The sequence below is a fragment of the Equus caballus genome, chromosome 30, assembly GCF_041296265.1.
Source record: "Equus caballus isolate H_3958 breed thoroughbred chromosome 30, TB-T2T, whole genome shotgun sequence".
Classification (NCBI taxonomy): domain Eukaryota; kingdom Metazoa; phylum Chordata; class Mammalia; order Perissodactyla; family Equidae; genus Equus; species Equus caballus.
The window spans coordinates 19113232-19132497 of NC_091713.1; the positions used below are offsets into that span (position 1 = coordinate 19113232).

A 19266-nucleotide genomic window follows, 5' to 3' on the forward strand; every position below is an offset into this window, starting at 1 on the left:
ATTGCCTGGAAACCACAATTCTACTTTCCGCTTCTATAAGTTTGACTACTTTAGATACCACATTAAGTGGAATCATGCAGTATTAATTATTCTGTGACTGGCTAATTTCACTTAACATAGTGTCCTCAAGTTTCATCCATGCTGTAGCATATGATAGAATTTCTTTCCTTTTTATGATGGAAAAATATTGTATTGAATGTATATAACACGTTTTCTTCATTTGTCTATCTGTTGATGGACATTTGGTTTGTTTTCATATCTTGGCTATTGTGAATAATGCAGCACTGAATGTGGGAGTGCAAATATCTCTTTGAGATCCTGATTTCAATTCTTTTGAATAAATACCTAGAAGTGGGATTGCTGAATCATATGGTAGTTCTATTTTTAGTTTTTTGAGGAACCTCTATAGTGTTGTCCGTAGTGGCTGCACCATTTTACATTCCCACTTACAATGTACAAGGGTTCCAGTTTCTCCACTTCCTTGCCAACATTTGTTATTATCTGTTTTGTTTTGTTTTTTGATAATGGGCGTCTTAACAATTGTGGCGTGATAACTCATTGTGGTTTTGATTTGCATTTCTCTGATAACTGGTGATGTTGAGCATCTTTTCATATATCTGTTGGCCATTAGTACATCTTCTTTGGAGAAATGTCCAATCAAGTCCTTTGCCCTGTTTTTAATCAGGTTTTTTTTTTGCTAATGAATTGTAGGAGTTCCTTATATACTTTGGATATTAACCTTTTTTCAGATAGATGGTTTGCAAATACTTTATTCCATAGGTTGCCTTTTCACTCCGTTGATTGTTTCCTTTGTCATGCAAAAGCTTTTTAGTTTGATGTAGCCTCACCTGTCTGTTTTTTCCTTGGTTTCCTGTGCTTCTGGTTTTATATCCATGAAATCATTGCCAAGACCACTGTAATGAAGGTTTTCCCTTTGTTTTTCTTCTAGGAGTTTTACAGTTTCTGGTGTTATATTTAAGTCTTTAATCCATTTCGAGTTGGTTTTTGTGTATGGTATAAGATAAAAGTCCAATTTCATTCTTTTGCAAGTGGATGTCCAGTTTTCTCAGCACCATTTGTTGAAGCGACTATCTTTCCCCTCTTGTATATTCTTGGCACTATTGACCATATGTGTCTAGGTGTATTTCTGGGCTCTTGATTCTGTTCCATTGTTCTATATGTCTGTCTTTTTGCCCCTACCATACTGTTTTGATTATTGTAGCTTTGTAATATGTTTTGAAGTCAGGAAGTGTGAGGCCTCCAGCTTTGTTCTTCTTTCTTAAGATTGTTTTGGCGATTCAGGGTCCTTGTGGTTCCATATGAATTTTAGAATTGTTTTTTCTGTTTCTCTAAAAAATACCATTGGGGTTTTGATAGAGATTATATTGAATCTGTAGGTCTTTTTGGGTGGTATGTATTTTATCAATATTAACCAATCCATGAACACAGGATCTCTTTCCATTTATTTGTGTCTTTAATTTCTTCTAGGAACATTTTGTAGTTTTCAGTGTATAAGTCTTTTGCCTCCTTGGTTAAGTTTATTCCTTGAGGTATAGAGTTGGGTTATTTGAGAGTTTTTTCCCCAGTGTAGGCATTTATTGCTGTAAACTTCCCTCCTAGTACTGTTTTTGCTGCATCCCATAAGTTTTTGTATATTGTATTTTCATTTGTCTCAAGATATTTTCTAATTTCCCTTTTAATTTCTTCCTTGACCCTATTGGTTTTGTTAAGGAGTGTGTTGTTTAATTTCCACATATTTGTGAATTTTCCAGTTTTCTTTCTGTTATTGATTTGTAGTTAGATGCCATCAGTTTGGATAAGATATTTGGTATGATTTCAGTATTCTTAATTTGTTAAGACTTGTTTTGTGACCTAACATGTGATCTGTCCTGGAAAAATGTTCCATGTGCGTTTGAGAAGAATGTGTATTCTGCTGCTGTTGAGTGAAATATTCTGTTTATGTCTGTTAAGTCCATTAAATTTATAGTGTTGTTCAAGTCCTCTCTTTCCTTCTTGATCCTCTGGCTGGATATTCTATCCATTATTGAATGTGGGGTGATGCAATCTTGTACTGTTATTGTGTTGCTGTCTGTTTCTCCCTGCAGTCCTGTCAATGTTCATCTACTTAAGTGCTCTGATGTTGGGTCTATAAATATTTATAATTGTTATATCTTCAAGGTGAATTGATCCTTTTATCATTATATAATGTCTTTCTTTGCTCTTTTGACGGTTTTTGACTTGAAGTCTATTTTGCCTGATATGAGTATGGCCACCCTCTCTCTTGATTATCATTTGTGTGGAATATCTTTTTCCATCCTTTCGCTTTCAGCCTGTGTGTTCTTAAACATAAGTGAGTCACTTGTAGACAGCATAGAGTTGGAATTTTCTTTAAAATCCATTTAGCCACTCTGTGTCTTTTGATTGGAAAGAGTAATCCATTTATATTTAGAGTAGCTATTGGTGGGGAAGGTCTTACTATTCCCATTTCATTGCTTTCTGTTTTCTAGTTTTTTTGTCCAGCTTAACATCTTTTGCTGTCTTTGTATGTGTTTTGGTGATTTTTTTGTAGTGACATACTTTGATTCCTTTCTCGTTTTCTTTTGTGTATCATCTATATGTATTTTCTTTGTGGTTACCATGGGGTTTACATAAAACAGCTTATAGTTATAACAATCTATTTTAAACTGATAACCACTTAACTTTAATCTCATGAAAAAATTCTGCACTTTGACTTCTCCCTCTCCCACACTTTATATTATTGGTGCCACAAATTGTATCTTTTATACTGTGTACCCATTAACCTTTTTATAGTTTTTTAAAACACTTTTGTCTTTTAACTTGTATACCAGAATTAAAATTACTTATGCACCATCATTACAGTATTATGGTACTCTGTATTTGTCTGTATATTTCCCTTTACCAGTGCACTTTATACTTCCATATGCTTTCCTGTTGCTGTTTAGCACTTTTTTGTTTCAGCTTTAATGCTCCCTTTAGCATTTCTTGTAAGGCAGATCTGGTGGTGATGAACTCTCTCGGCTTTTGTTTATCTGTGAAAGTTTTTATCTCTCCTTCATTTTGAAGGACAGTTTTGCTGAACTGAGCATTCTTGGTTGGCAGGTTTCTTTTTTTTCTTTCGGTAGTTTGAATATATTAGCACATTCTTTCCTGGTCTGCAAGTTTTCTACTGAGAAATCTGCTGATAGGCTTAGAGGGGTTCCTTTGCAGGTGACAAGTTGTGTTTCTCTTGTTGCTTTCAAAATTCTCTGTCTTTGACTTTTGACAATTTGATTATAATGTGTCTCAGTGTGGACATCTTTGGATTCACCCTGTTTTGAGTTCTAATCCTATTTAACTTTAATCCCCTTTCTTGGGTTTCTTGAATCTGGATGTCCATTTCCTTCCTTATATTTGGGGACTTTGCAGCCATTTTTTCTTTAAATAAGCTTTTTATCCCTTTGTCTGTCTCTTTTGGGACTCCCATAATACGTACATTGATCCGTTTGATGGTATCCTCTAAGTCCCTTAACTTAATTTACTCTTTTTCATTATTTTTTCTTTTTGCTCCTCTGGATAATTTCAAATGACCTATCTTCAGGTTCACTGATTCTTTCTTCTGATTAATCAAATCTGTGGTTGAACTCCTCTAATGAATATTTCGGTCTAGTTATTGCATTCTTCAGCTCGAGAATTTGTTGGTTCTTTTTTATATTTCTTATCTCTTTGTTGAAATTTTCATTTTGTTCACGCATCATTTTCATGAGCTCATTGAACATCTTTATGTCAGTTATTTTGAGTTCTTTGTCAGGTAATGCATATACCTCTGTTTCTTTAGAGTTGGTTTCTGGAGATTTATTTTCTTCCTTGATTAGGCCATTTTGCCCTGTGTCTTTTGTAACTCTGTGTTGGTATCCACACATTTAACAAAATAGCCACCTCTCCCAGTCTTTCTGGCCTGGCTTCATACATGAAAAGATTTTCACCATTCAGTCCAACTGGGGATTCTCAAGGCTTCCTAACGTTTTCTGTAAATGTGTCTTCTCTGGACTTATGCATGTAGCTTCCTTATTAGAGTATTTGCTGGTTTCTTATTTTTAAGAGCTTGTAATCTCTTGCTCCTTCTGGTGTCTGTCTACTGTACCGTGGTTCCCCTGAAGCAGTGGCACACTGAGCAGTTCTTTTTGTTCTCAGCAGCCCCCAGGCATCTAGCATATGCCGATTCCCATCAGCACTCTGAGTTGAGCTGGACAGAAACCAGTCCCTTGGGCAGTTCCCTGCAAAGTCAGAGTGTTAGATGCACACTGCTCTCGTTTCTTTCTCCATCTGTTGCATTTTTAATTTCATTAATTCTGTTTTTCATTTCTAAAAGTTCTAAGGTTTTCTCTCAAACCAGTCTGGCTTTTTTAGTAGTCTCTTGGTCTTTGTTTATTTTTGTGATTTCTTCTTCTTTTTCTTAAACATTTAATATATGGTTATTTACATTTTGAATCGGGAAATTTCATTATCTGAAGTCTTGGAGATACAGCTTTATTGTTTGTGTCTCCTGATTCTCATCCACTGTGGCTTGTTTCTTTTTGCACTTGCTAGTCTTTGCTGATGAACTCATATTTGCCTGATTTTTATCTGTGCGAAATGGTGTGTCTGAATTGAGGATGACTTCCTCTAGAGAGAATTTGGGAGCCTCTACTGACCTGAGACACTTTAGTGTCCTATAGGGATCCTGACTCAAATGAGGGAGTTTGTAGGTTCAGCTTTCCCACCTTGTAGGGGTCCAGTGCTAAGTATTCGACCCCAGGGAAATGCTGGCTTTTGTGGTAGCTTTCAGATTTAAAAAATTTTTTTAATTTATTTTTCTTTTGAATGTTTCCCTTACTTTCTTCAAGCTGAGCAATACATTAAAAAAAGTGTTTTGTCTTGGAGGATCCTTCACAATATCTTGCCTATTATACTGCAGAAAGATTGGAATTAGCTTTTTGAAAGTAAGTGTTTAAAATTTCCCTGCTCATGTGATTATCCTGAATTATGTGTGATTTCTGAAATTCTCACATCTAACCTGTTTTTAAATCTTCTAGATCAAAAATCTTAGTAGATTTTGGAAACCATTTGTTACAATTATTAAAATAATAGTTTTCAAGAACAGCTAATTGTCAAAAGGGAAGGTATCTACTAACATGACTTTTATTAAAAATTTCCACGTAATTGGTGATTGGATTGAAATGTGAGAATCACAATTAAAGAAATGCAGCCAATGATGCACTACTTTTACTTGTTTGAGGTACTGTTTTTTAGCTATGACAGCCATTGAAATATCAGCATAAACTGAACTTACAATTAGTCCCTCAAATCTTTGTATCACAGATTTTTAAGCCAAGATTTAAAAAATTCAAGAAACATTTATATTTCATAGTATTAATAATGTGATTTACTAATCACTGAAAAGTTTGTGCCATTAAAATTTAATATATTTCCAAAAACTTTCATCTTTTTAATATGTTTTTAAATGTACCTGATGTGTTAGTAAAGTAATACATATGTAACTTATAAGTTACTGTCCCTATAGTGGTCTGTACTTAAACATTTTAAAGATGGAGGTACTTGATCTAAAGTTTGAAGGCCATTCTATACCATAGAGTTTAGCATTGTTCTATAATTCCTCTGTGTGTACACTTTTTCTGCCTAATTAAATTGGGGATACTTTGGGGTCAGGTGCTGCTTCCAGCATTACTTCTGTATATCCTGTACTGCCTGTCATAGTATTTGGCATATATTTTGGCACTCAACAATTTAATAAATGAAGATCTAGTTTATTCATTTATTCTCAAATACAGTGAGTCTATTAGCCAGCTGGGGAGATCATTTGAAACTCACATTCCCTAACCTATGCTCCCTCCCACTCCATGTTTTTACTCAGTTTTAGGGTGGTATCCAGGAATCTCAATTTTCCTAAACCCCCAGGTAATTCTGATGCTGCTATCCACTGACTAGGCTTTTGAAAACTCTGATTTATATGATGATAGTGATGATTACATTGTAATAAATCTTATCTTTCGATTAAAATGAGAAAAAGAACTATAGTTGATGGTTATATTATAGAAAGTGGGGTGGGAGCAATGATGAATCAGTCCTTTCAGTAGGTGATTAGTAGAGAATAGGAAATAACAGGGCATTGTCTGGCTTGGAGTTAATAAGATTCATGTGTGTAATATTTGCGGGTATAAGATGGTAGAAAGGGTAATGAGGAATTTCATTCCCTTCTTTCCCCCAGCATTACGTGGTTCCTGTATTGGTAGGGGTGGGCAGCAGCAAAATAAAGGAGTTCACCATGTAGTGCCTTTGGTTATAGGCTGAATCTTTCTTTTGAGAAAGTATTATTTAATGCTGTTTTGAGCACCGTGTCAGTTTAGTTCAGGTTGTAAACAAATCAGAAGGTTAGAAACAGTCCAAAGTTTTAATGAACTACCTGTAAAGGATATAGTAACAGGTTTATTTTAAATCTTTAAAGCATGACTACCTTTCTTTTTGGAATCAACAGTGCTGCTTTCACAATTTCAAAAGAAGGTTTGCTTTTATTTCCTTTTTTTCTTTGTTTCACCTCAATTGGAGATGATTGGGATACAAAGGCAATGAAACCTGTTCCCTGCTCTGGAGGGACTTAGAACCTGAAGAGAGAGATAGACATAGAGACAAGTGCAGTCGAAGGTTACAGTTCCTTGTCATCTCAGTGATCAGAACAAAGGAGAAAAAAGGAAGGGGGAGGTGGGAGGGAGCGCTCGAGAAAGGTTCATAGCCTTTGAACTGAGGCTTGAAAGATAAGTACTCCTTTACCAAGGAGCTCTGTGGAAAATTGAGTTGTGGGAAGAAGAGAATATTGGGCTGAAGGAACATTGTGCACAAAGGCCCTGAGTGTGAAGTTGAGAGGAGGGGGTGGCAGCGTTTAGTGAGAGGACCAGGCAGGAGAATAGGCAGGGCCTCACATGCCTTAGCAAGAACTGGTCCTGGAGGCAGTGGTAACCCTTGGATGGTTTAAGTAGAGGGTCAGCATGATTAGCTTTGTATTCTGCGTATGCCTGCGTATTTTAGAAATGCTCCAGTTTTTAAATTTAGTGGGCTGCTTTCTCAGGGTCCATGAAAGAGCTCTTAATATGGTATTTATAAAAACTTTATTTGGCATATTGGGAGAAGAGTTTGGTAAAATGCTAGTGACAGAGACTCCTTCCTTAACCCAACTTTAGTTAGGCTCCTCTGAGCCTTCTTCTCAACGAGGCTTTGACCTTGGTCTTCGTGTCTGTCTTGTCCTCGTGGGGCCTGCTAGCCCAGTCTTAGCAAAGAATTCTGCAAAGTCAGTTTAGTGAGAATTGCCCCACCCTTGATATCTGACCACTCTGGGTATCTAATCAGGTTCCTCATCCCACATCTTTGATGTCTAAGTTCTTGACCTGCCTTCAGCAAGAATCCTGTTCTGCCAGTTTAGCAAGAATCCCCAGACCCTTGATTTCTCCTCTTAGTAATTTTCCATCCACTGACTCCCGGACTCTGTGTCTTGGCTGTAAATCCCCAGCTGTCTTTGCTGTGTTCAGAATTGATCTCTCTTCCCTATTGTAATACCCTTGTTGCAATAATCTTGAATAAAATCTTACTTACCATTTTAACAGGTGTCAGAATAATTATTTCTTTCACACCAGTTAAGATCACATTTTGTAATGAAATCTCATACACATTTCACTGTGGTACTGTGTATTGGCAGTGAGGTTAAAGTAAGGTTAAAGAAGCCCATAGTAACCATAAAAATATTAGTAGACCGGAAAGCAGATCTCCTCCAGACCTAGGGCAGAAGAATATGGTGATATAAAGGGGCTAGGACGAGAATTTGGGAAATGCTAGGATTGGTAATTCGTTATTCTTTAATGGCCTCCTGTCTTTTTGATTTTCATCAGTGGTGAATACAGTTGACCTAAGGGGGAAGATTATTTAGCCACTAATGAGTCACTAGCTGGTTTATCTTGGGTAAGTCATTTAACCTTTCTTCCTTCTGGCACTTACAATATATCTCATTTTGGTACTTACCTATACACTGTCTTTCATACTTTTCTGTATAGAAATTATTTATTGACTGAATAGCACTTAGTAAATTATGCCATTGATCCTTCTGGCCACTCTAGATTCTTTCTGTTTGCTGCTTAAATACTGAAAACTAGAGGGAAATAAATTATGTACCAGTGGCCACTTGTTTAAACCTGGATAATTGACTTTCTAGTACATTCTTAACTGCTAGTGCCCAAAGGACGTGCTAAGGAGGCAAGCCTTAAATGGAGAAGGTTGGTACCTGCTTGGTTGATGGCTTCTGCCTTTCCGTTCTACCTTCCGCTCCAGGAGGGGAAAAAAACCAAGGGGAGGGAAAAGTATGGCAAGGAGGAAACTCCTCTTTCTATTCTGCCAGAATTGAATATTTATCATGCCTCTAATTCTACCTTGTATGTACTTTGGGATAGTGCTTTCAAACTGTAATGCAGTTTTCTTGAATCATTCCCACATGTGATGCTGCAAACTCCTTGAGACCAAGAATCCTACTTCTGATTCGTGTGTCAATCAAGCAATGGTTCCTGGCATAATTGGTTTTCAAAAGTTTGCAGAAATGCTTGCTGTATTGTATTAAAAACAGTAAGAATATGTCAGCAGAATACATTCTCCCTCTTAAAGTACTTTAGCACAGTGCTGTGCACATAGTAGCTACTTAATGGATGTTAGTAAATATATACAATTAAGATTCACTCATTCTCTGGAAACTTTTGAAGTATTTTAAGAATCTGAGGTGCCTTTAAAGATACAGTATTTGCTTTTAAAATTCTGGCTATTTTTTAAAATGAACTTTCAGGGTCTTTTTGAGAGAGATTTTCCCCTACCCCTCGTATTCATGTTTGTAAGTTCAAGTCATGAGTTAAAAATTTATTCAGAAAGTGTATTGACGTTTAAGTTGATATGATTATTAGCTTATATTAGGGAATAATTACTGGATTTTGTTAGATTTACTAAATATATCTGAACCAAAGATCTTAGAATAAAGCTTTGACTACTAGAGTGTTAAATTAAATCAAACCTAATGATTTAAAGAACAAACATCCATTGTGATTTTTAGCATGAGTTTGCTGTAAGGTTTTTGTACTTGTGGGAGTGAAAGAACTAGAAAGTTTCTAAGAGAAGTTAACAGCGTATTTTTAGATATAATTTAGGCAGATGCTTTCTTTTATCCCCTGGGGACTCAGTTGTGTCAGCTCGTAATGTTTTCTGGCGAGCAGTAGTGAAAGCCCTCCCAGAGGAGATTTTTGGGGTGTTGGGGGGTATTTTAGGGAGGAGTGCGTCTAGAAATAAAATAAATACAGCCTCACCCACCCGCTCTCTGCATCCTGGAGAGGAGTTATTGCCCTTTGAACATCCCAGTTCAGGGTAGAGGCAGTATAGCTTCTTGGTTAAGGGCGCATGCTCTGAAGTTAGACTTTGTGGGTTCAAATCCCGACTCTGCCCCTTATTAGCTCTGTGATCTTGGGAAGCCACTTAATTTCTTTATGCCTCAGGTTCTTTATCTGTAAAATGGAATAACAATGGTGCCTACCTTATAGAGTTCTCAGGTTTAAATGATGGAACACATGCAATGCCCTTTGAACAGGGCCTGGCTCCTGGTACAAGCTATTTGTTAGCTGCTGCTGTTGTTGTTATTACATTTAGATAAAGGAAGTAAATATGCCAAAGTTTTAAGTTCTTACCTCAGGGTGACTGCATTATATGTGATTTTCATTTTAAAAAATTTGTGTATTTTAAGGCATGAATTTATGTTCCTTTTATACCCCCAAATTATAAAAATTGTATTAAATTTTAATATAGGAAATTGTATTAAATTTACTTTGCAAAGTATAACCTTCTAGTTTACTGGAATGCGTGTATTAAGTGTAAGAAAGCCGAGTGGAAAGCCAGATTATCTGCAGGTGGCCTGGTGAACGAGGAATCGGAGCAGGCTGCAAGGAGGATAGTGCTTTAGTGACGCTGATGTTCTCAGTGGGAGTGGACGTACCTGTGGTATGTCATGCTTAATAGCACAAACTTTGTAGACAAGACATCCCTGGAGTTGGTTAATTCCCAGCTTAGCCATTTACAAGGTATATAACATTAGACATATTTGCTTATCTGTAAAGTGAGTATAATACATACCTGCTTGGGTGGGTTGTTGGTTTTAAGTTATTAGGTGTATATTACATACTTTGCAAAAGTAGGTGTTCAGTAATGGTACCAAAGAAACCGAGAATCAAAACCAGGGTGATGAGAAAATTCACAGTTGCCCATCAGAATGTATTTTCTCCTAGCCCACGGTGATGAAAATATGCAACTAAACTCATGTTCTTTGGTCTTGCCTTTTTCCCATGCTTACCATTTTCTTCATGTCAGTATATTCATCCTTCTGACTGAGTACAAATATACTTGATTGATTAATGCTTTAAACATGCTAATGGAATCTCTCTTGAGACTGCATTGATTTTACTGAACCCAAATATAAAGGCAGATCTTAAGTCAGGCATTTACAAGCTGAAGATAATTTGGTAATGTCATCGTGTATGCTGGAATATAATGTTCTTCTGTTGTCTTTTCTGAATCATAATGCTTATATTTTGCCCCCTGAGAAATTATAGATAATGGCTTGATGGGCAAGGTTTTGGTGGAGTTATGGAAAGTTCTTGTAATTCTGTATTTGTCCTCCTTCTCTTTAAGGAACTGCATTTGTCTTCATCTTTCTAAAAATAATGTTTGATAGGTATTTTTTTTATTCAGAGGAATTAATTTCACCTTAGTCAAGTTTATGTAATAGTGACTTAAATTAGAAATACAATCCCACGTTCAACTACCTTTTAAAAGTAAGAACATTGCAATCTTACTGTATTATTACATCTGAGTTTAGTCGGGGAAATAGAATCCTGCGAGCAATATAGATTAAGGCTTTTACTCTGCGATTGAAATGACACAATTGTGGGAGCTGGTTAAGCATTCTGTATATGGTTGTTGCTTTGGAGTCTGGTATTAAGAGGCTGAAATCCACCAGGCCATTAGTCAGAAAGGAAAGAGGAATGTGAAGTGAGGGAGAATAAGACACTTTGGAATCTCTGAGCACGAACGGGATCTCGTCTCTCTCTCTCACTGCTTTCCAACCTCTAAGATGGGTGGCTGCAGGACAAGCTGATGCCCTTCATCATAGAGCTGCACGTGCACCTGGATCAGGATTCAGAGCAGCTGAAGCAGGTGATCCAGTGGGAGTTGAAGGAGCTGCGAAGCCTGGCTGCTGCTCCATGTGCACAAGATGTGTCAACAGATCATCTGGGTCAGGTGTGAGCTGCAGCTGTGTCTGGCCCTGCACTGACCTTCAGAGCATATAAATAGCCACTTTTTCAGTTCTGCCTTTCAAGTCTTGTGTAAATTTCTCTCATGGCCAATACTAATCTAGGACCATAGAGGGAAGGGAATTCTGGGAAATACAGTTCCAGCTTAGTTAACGTACTAGAAGCCATCACAGCCCATCCCATGTTGCCTTCGCCATCCCTTTTAAGCATGAGATGTGGCTATGCTTCTCTTATCCATACTTAACTTCCAAATAAAGATAATAACAACATTATCCTTTTGCCTAACACGATGCAGCTATCCTAGGTGTACCAAAAACATGCTAACTCTCTCCTCAAAAGATGATATAAAGTCCTTTTATTCATCTTTTGGGTGATGTTCATATCTCTTCTGAGTCACACACTCCTTTTTGTATCCTGTAACTTCAATATTAACATAAAAAGTTAGCTGATGTTAATACTTTAATGTTGGGTGATAAGGAAATGGGGAAGGGGAATAAAAAGTAAGAAAGAATTTGTTAGTATATACACAGGTATATTCATACCGGAATAAGGAAGAAATACTCATAAGTATTACAGTCCTTGTTTCTGCAACTGGTCATTTGGTCATAGATGGTATTTGTAATTACCTCTTTCTACTACTAATTCCGTATTCCCTTTGCCTTTAGCAAATAGTTCTGCTGATTATAATTCATTGCCTGGTGAGGTAACCCAAACCTTCATTCCTACTGAGTCTGGGCCATCAGAAGTCTGGCCTGTATTGGGTTGTTGTAATTTTCCATTGACTTATCTCAGAACATGGGAGTAATAAGAGGTGCCCCCAGAGGATCTCCTGCATTTAGACATACTCCTTCTTAAGCCATTATGTAAGGGCAACCCAATTTCCCGGTGGTAGTCAGGATCAGTCACCCTAGCCAGTATAATAATCCCCTTCTTTGCCTATTGATTCACTGCCATGAAGCAGTCTCAACTTGCAATTTAATGGACCATTACTCTGACACCTGGTGGAAGCATTCCTCCCTTACGTACTAAGACTTTTACAGTAGCAGAACCCAAAGTTGTGGAGACTAGAAAGAAGAAATTCACTGGTGGATCACTAAGGGTAATAGAGGACCCATTTCTATCTCTTTTTTTAAAATTATTATTTAAAAATTTTTTTGAGGAAGATTAGCCCTGATCTAACATTTGCCACCAATCCTCCTCTTTTTGCTGAGGAAGACTGGCCCTGAGCCAACATCCGTGCCCGTCTTCCTCTACTTTATATGTGGGACGCCTGCCACAGCATGGCTTGACAAGTGGTGCATAGGTCTGCACCTGGGATCTGAACCGGCGAACCCTGGGCTCCCAAAGCGGAATGTGTGAGCTAAACTGCTGCGCCACCAGGCTGGCCCCCATTTCTCTCTCTTGATTCCTGGACTACAAATCCTAGCTGTGGGAGAAATAGCACCATGTATTAGTCACTGATTCAGAGTGCTCTGCAAGGTGTTGTTACCCAGGTGGCATCATAGCAGAATCTTTAAAGGGCTGTTCCACTGTTTTATCAAGCTAGCTGCTTCAGGGTATTGGGAAATATAATAAGACCAGTGAATTCTTCAAGCATGAGCCCACTGCCATGCTTCATTTGCTGTAAAGTCAGTTCCTTGCTTAGAAGCCACGCCGTGTGGAATACCATGATAGTGAGAAATGTATTCTGTAAGTCTACCCATGGTGGTTTTTGCATAAGCATTACGGACAGGGAAGGTAAATTCATATCTACAGCAAGTATTGTGATGAAAGTAGCCCAGTATAATCAACCTGCTACCAGGTAATTGGCAAGCCTCACCCCCTCCTCTGGGGAATTGTGCTGTCATTTGGGCAGCTCAGTATTGTTCTATGCAATTGACAGATGAGCCTTGGTGAATGTTAGTCTATATTGCTAGGAAGATGGGTGGCTGGAGAAAGAGGCTGATATCTACAGCATGAGTCGTCTTTGTGAGCATTCACATGGGACACAACTATCTCCACATGCTGTGATCATTCAGCGAGACCTATTCACATACTTCTTTCTTGTCATTAATATTCAGACCATGTTCCTTCTAGGTCCTTGATCATTCAGCCAAATCATTAGCACCAGTCTGTGGATCTCTAGATCCATGCTTCACACTCTCTCTTTTTCAAAGCAAAATAAACAACCAGGTGCAGTGCTTAAAGTTCCACCCACTGGGGAATTTTCTCTTCACCATTCTTCCTTCAGCTACTCCAGAGTGGGGCTGTAGTGCTACAACTATCCACTTTTGGGTGATACCAGCATATTATACAGAACCACCTGTAAACTTGAATTTTTTTATTCCTGTATCAACTGAGAACTCACCCTGAGGCCGTAGGTGTGGATTTAGACAGGACAAGCACTGTAGCAGGAGTATGGGCCTGGGGCATCTTAGCCACTTGCACGTGCAACTTAACTTATGCCTTCAGGACCTGCTCAAGCCTTACTCCATTTAATGGTAGAACGTTGCTGCACATGCCCAACTTCTTGGCTTGATGGATCAGCCAATACCCAGGTCAACGAGAAGCTCATATTGAATGGTAACTTGGTGGCCTGTGGTCTACTATTTAGTCTCTGCTGGGGTCCAACAGCAAGCTAGAAGTTGTTTCCCCAAAAGAGAGTGGTTATCTGCAGAGGATGGCGTAGCATTGCTCCAAAATCTTGAAAGTCTGCACCATGATTCACATATAGGAGCCTGCCAAAGGCTCAATACTTGATCTCTCTCTGCCACAGATGCTGCAAGCACCTGTGAGTTTTCTGGGTTCCATGGCAGAGCAGCTTGATGACAGCCTTAGACCTGTTCCAGATCCCTGTTTTTCTGGCCCCCATTTAAAATTGGCAGGCATTCGGATTACCTGTAATGGTGATGAAGTCTATGTTCCCTTCAAAGTCCATGTACCTGGTGTCCCTTTCTTAAGGGTAGGAGGGATCAGATGCAGCAATTTGTTCTTCACCCTGAAGAGAGATCTTGACACATCCCAGACCCTTAGACTCCTAGGAATTTCACTGAGGAGGCAGGCCTCTGAATTTTTGTGGTATTTCTTGCCTACCCTCTGGCACACAGGTATCTTATCAAGGGGTCTAGAGTAGTTGTGACTTCTCACCAGATCCAGTCAGTATAATATCATCAACATAATGGACCAGTGTGATGTCCTGTGGAAGGAAAGGTGGTGAAGGTCCCTGTGGACTAGATCAGTGGTTCTTAACTGGGGGCAGTTTGTCTCCCAGAGGACATTTGGCAACATCCAGAGATGTTTTTCTTTTTCACAAGTTGGGGGCAGGGTGCTACTGGTATGTAATGAGTAGAGGCCAGGGATGCTGTTAAACAAGCTATCATGCACAGAACAGTCCCCTACAACAAAGAAGTATTTGGCCCCAAATGTCTATGGTGCTGAGGTTGAAACCCTGGACTAGATTATGACGTAAGGCTGGAGGTCTGAAATAGCCCCGAAGTGGCATAGTGAATGAAGCAGCAAACCGCTTCCGATGTTCTTTACTAACCAGTATAGAGAAAAAGGCATTTACCCGCACAGGAGCTGCACACCAGGTGCCAGGGGGTATGTTGATTTGATCCAGCAAGGAAATCACATCTAGAATAGTAGCTGTAATTGGAATTACCAACTGAGTAGGTGTTGATAACTTACTGTCACTTTCTGGGATTTATCTGTCTTCTGCACAGGCCAAATGGTGAGTGGAGATGTGTGGGCTGCGTCTTGATGGTGACACTACCCTCTGTAATCCCTCCAGGAGGCAATATTGCTTTTGGTTTACTATTTTGGTAAGACCATGTAGTTCTCATAGCTTCTACCTGCCCTTTTCCAGTATAATAGCCCCTATATTAACTCACAGGCCAGGAAACCAGTGTGAAGGTTCTGGCAGGTGCTGAGTGTGTGTATTCCAGAACTGGGGAAGTAACCACAGGCCAGATTTGGGGATCCACTGGTTCCACTGTGAAATGGGCCTAGTCCACAAGTTCACTGATCATCTGATTGGCTTAAGCTCCTGCTCTGACTAGTGGAACGCAGTGGAGTTTTGGGTCTTCAGGAGTTATCGTTAGTTTGGATTTTTTCCCCACATCTCCAATGTGTAGTCACCCTAGTAAACTGCCACAACTCCCTTTAGGAGAAAGCTAGGAGGAAGATTTACAGTATGCATTTTGGGGTATAAAGCATTGTCTTTCCTCAGGGACGTAGCCTTCCCTTCATTCAGGGGGCTCTAGGTCTTTGAACTAACTCAAGTCTGTGACTATATTTGATTCAAGTCACAGTGTGAGGTGTAAAAGCACCTGACTGAGATCCAGGGCATAACGGTCTGCCTTCCAAATATTGCCCAATTTCTCATGGCCGGTGATAACTCACAACCATATAGGGAAGGGAATTTGGGGGAAACATTGCAGCTTAGCTAAGTTGACGGTACAAACCACCACAGTAAAGTTGAGTACAGAAAAGTTGTTATTACTCGTATGACCGGTACGACCAATTAAATGGTATTGACCATTTAACTTTCCAAGCTGATCTATGTTGCTTGTATAAAGTCATATCAATTGCTGCCTCAGTTTAACTACCCATTTGGAAGAGCTGAGATCAGGGCCACTGAGTGTGACTGTGTACAAGTCCAGGGGCATCATTCGCATGGATTGGAACGTGAAAGGTATGCCCTGGAGTTGTACAACACGCAACCTGGCTAGGGTTAATAAGTGACTCTGTGTGTGACCAAAGAGGATGAGGGTATTCCTGGCTTCTGATGGTTTGAGCTCTTTTTGATCAATGTTAATTGGCGATGTGCATTTAGAAGGTTGAGGCTTTTGAGAACTACTCTTGCAAGGCAGTGGTTTTGTACAATTTGTTCAGATAACACATAGGAGATGTTTTTCTCTATAAATTTTGGACAGTGTTCAAAACAGTAGCTTTGGCAAATGAAATGCCTCTGAACATAGTCTGTGTCTCCTAAAAAATGGCTAAAAATCTATATATTTTTATTCCTTGTATATTTAGAACAACTGGATGTATATATTTAGTGTTCAGCTTTCTAAACATCTAACGATCCCATAAAAACCAGGCATTTGAGTCACAGTTAAGTAAAAGGTTGACGGGTAGTTATTTTAAATTGAGATAACATTTACATACAGGGAAATGCACAGATTTTGGCACGACAATTCAATGAGTTGATAAAAATATATACCACCCCCACTCAAGATAAAGAACACATCCATTATTATCCCAGGAAGTTCACTTCTGCCTTTTTCAAATCAGCACTCTCCCCCAAATAGACAGCACTCTTCTTATTTCTGTCACTGTAGGTTAGAGTTGCCTGTTCTAGAACTTCATATAAGTGAATCAAGCAGTGCATTTTCCTTACTTCTTCCATTTATCTTGGGTGTGAGAATCATTTATGTTGTGTGTATCAAGTTACTCATTTTAGTTGCCAAATAGTATTCTTTTGTATGAATATAGTAAAATTTGTTCATCCACTCTCCTGTTGATAAACATTTGGGTGCTTTCCAGTTGGGGCTGTTAGGAATAAAGCTGTTATAACATTTTTGTACAAGTCTTTTTGGACTTATATTTTCGTTTCTTTTGGGGAAACACGTAGAAGTGGAATTGTTGGGTCTTAGCAAAGGCATATTTTTAACTTCTTAAGAAACTGGCAAAATATTTTCCCAAGTAGTTGTACCATTTTACACTCCCACCTACAGTGTACGGGAGTTCTGACTGTTGCACCTTTTCACCAACATTTGGTGTTGTCAGTGTTTTTTATTTTAGGCATTCTAGTTGGTATATGTAGTGGTATCTCATTTGTAATTTTCAATTTACATTTTCATACTTTTTTAGTAGGCTTATTGGCCATTTGTGTGTATTCTTTTGTGACGTGTATGTACAAATCCTTTGCCTATTTTTAAAATTGGATTGGTTGTCTTTAAGTTCTTAATTTATAGGAGTATTTAAAAATATATTCTGGATATAAATTTTGTTAGAGGGAAATTCAAGGAAGAGTTACAGTGGAGATAAAGTTTTGGGAGTCATATGGTGCAGATAGTGTTGAAAGTCACATGACTGAGTAAATTCACCTAGGGAAAATGTGTAGCTATAAAAAAGAGGCGAGTACAGTACTGTGGTGGACTGAGTTGACATGGTTCCTTCCTTCTTGCCGCAAACATGTAGATAGGCTTAAATATAATTAAAATATGTAACTTTGGCTTTAAAGGAGGCAGGAATGAAGAGAAATCAAAGCCAGAATGGTGAGCACAGCCAACAGCGTGACAATCCTCAGTGCTTTTGGATCTAGTGTAAGCATTGTCAAGTATGGAACCCTCAGGGGGACGGCAGATGTGGCATCAACACCACCTGTGCTATGGGAGCAGAAATGAGCCTCCTGTATGAGGCTTGAAGCCTAGATGGCTGCATCTCCATGCAAATAAAACTAGGAAAAACTCTTCTTCTTGTTGAAGGAGTTGACAAGGAAGCTTGCCATCTACCTAAGGCCTAAACTTAAAGTGAGGAAAAAGTTACTCTAACTCTGTGCCGTGTCTGGAATAGAAACCCTAAACTGAGAAATTAACATAAAAGTAGTTTCATGACTTTGGCAGACTCTGGTAGAAACAGATGAAAAAGTGCTTAGTAGAATTACAATCAAAATCTGGAGCTCATAGGACTATCACCATAAAAAACCCCACTATGGATTACATGAGGAAACTAACTGTCTTTGGGGAGCGTTAATAAATGCAAAAAACCAGAGAAATACCACCCCAAGAAGTGGAAAGAATGGAACAATTTGAAATAAATGAAAATATAAATTTGTTTAAAGTAATTTTTTTTAAAGGCAAAAATAAAAATCATAATGAAAGAGTGAAAAGAAATAAGCTGCTTAGGAAGAGAGCTAAATAGAAATTCTAGAAATGAAATATGTAGTCACTGAAATTGAAAACTTAGTAGAATGGTTAAGGAGCAGATCATAGCTAGCCGAAGATAGACTTGATGGACTTGAATATAGATCTGAGGAAATGACTTAGAATGAATCATAGAGAAATAGACGTTGAGGATATTAAAGAGCAATTAAGAAATATGGAGCATAGAATGAAAAAGTACGACATAGATTTAATAGACATTCCAGAAAGAGATAATAGAGGAAATCTTTGAGAGGCGCTATTTGAAAAGATGATGGCTGAGCCTTATCGAGAATTGAAGAGATATGTCTTCAGATTGAGGCACACCAAATACCTAGTAGAATAAATAAAAAGAAATCTATACCTAGTGGAATCGCAAACTCAAAATAGGAGGAAAATCTGAATAGCAGTCAAAGAGAAAACACGATTTCCAAAGTAACAACAGTTAGATGGACAGCAGAGTTCTCATCAGCAATAATAATATATTAAAAAATGGGATAATATCTTTACATAATGTGAGAGAAAATAACCATTAACCTCAAATTCTCTTAACTAAATGATCCTTTCAGAATAAGGACAAAATAAATGTATTTTCAGAGAAATAAAGACTGAGATCTTTTCTACCTACATATCCTTTCTTCTTCTTTTTTTTTGTGTTCACTTACTTTAATAACACTACATTTACCATGTTATCACCATGGAATGTAAATCCAGGTTAGACAAGAGAATTTTACAACTGCAGTAAAGCATTCTGTAGTATACCAAAACCTGTGTATAATACCTGACCAAACCAGCTTGCTCATAAATTAATCACTTCCATTGTAGGTAATTTGTTGAGTTTAACATTTATGATCCTTACAGAGAATATAAATATACTGCACACATTTAAAAGGTGTTTTTCATTTACTTTTGCATTAGCAGTGAAAATACATATTTCTATTTCAAGATGAGATTTAAAAATTATTCTACTATAACAGCAGCAA

At 38.2% G+C, this 19266-nt stretch overlaps 1 protein-coding gene across 4 annotated transcripts in view; it reads left to right on the forward strand.

Moving 5' to 3' along the window:
- The window catches only part of MARK1 (microtubule affinity regulating kinase 1), a 122856-nt gene that overhangs the window by 10895 nt on the left and 92695 nt on the right, over nt 1–19266 (forward strand). The window contains exon 1 of one of the 4 annotated variants that reach the window (XM_070256042.1): nt 7934–8004. The exons of the other annotated variants lie outside the window; for them this stretch is intronic. The gene's annotated coding sequence lies outside the window, so the exon portion shown is untranslated. Of the gene's footprint in view, nt 1–7933; nt 8005–19266 lie in introns of those variants that run through there. 4 annotated transcript variants of the gene reach the window in all.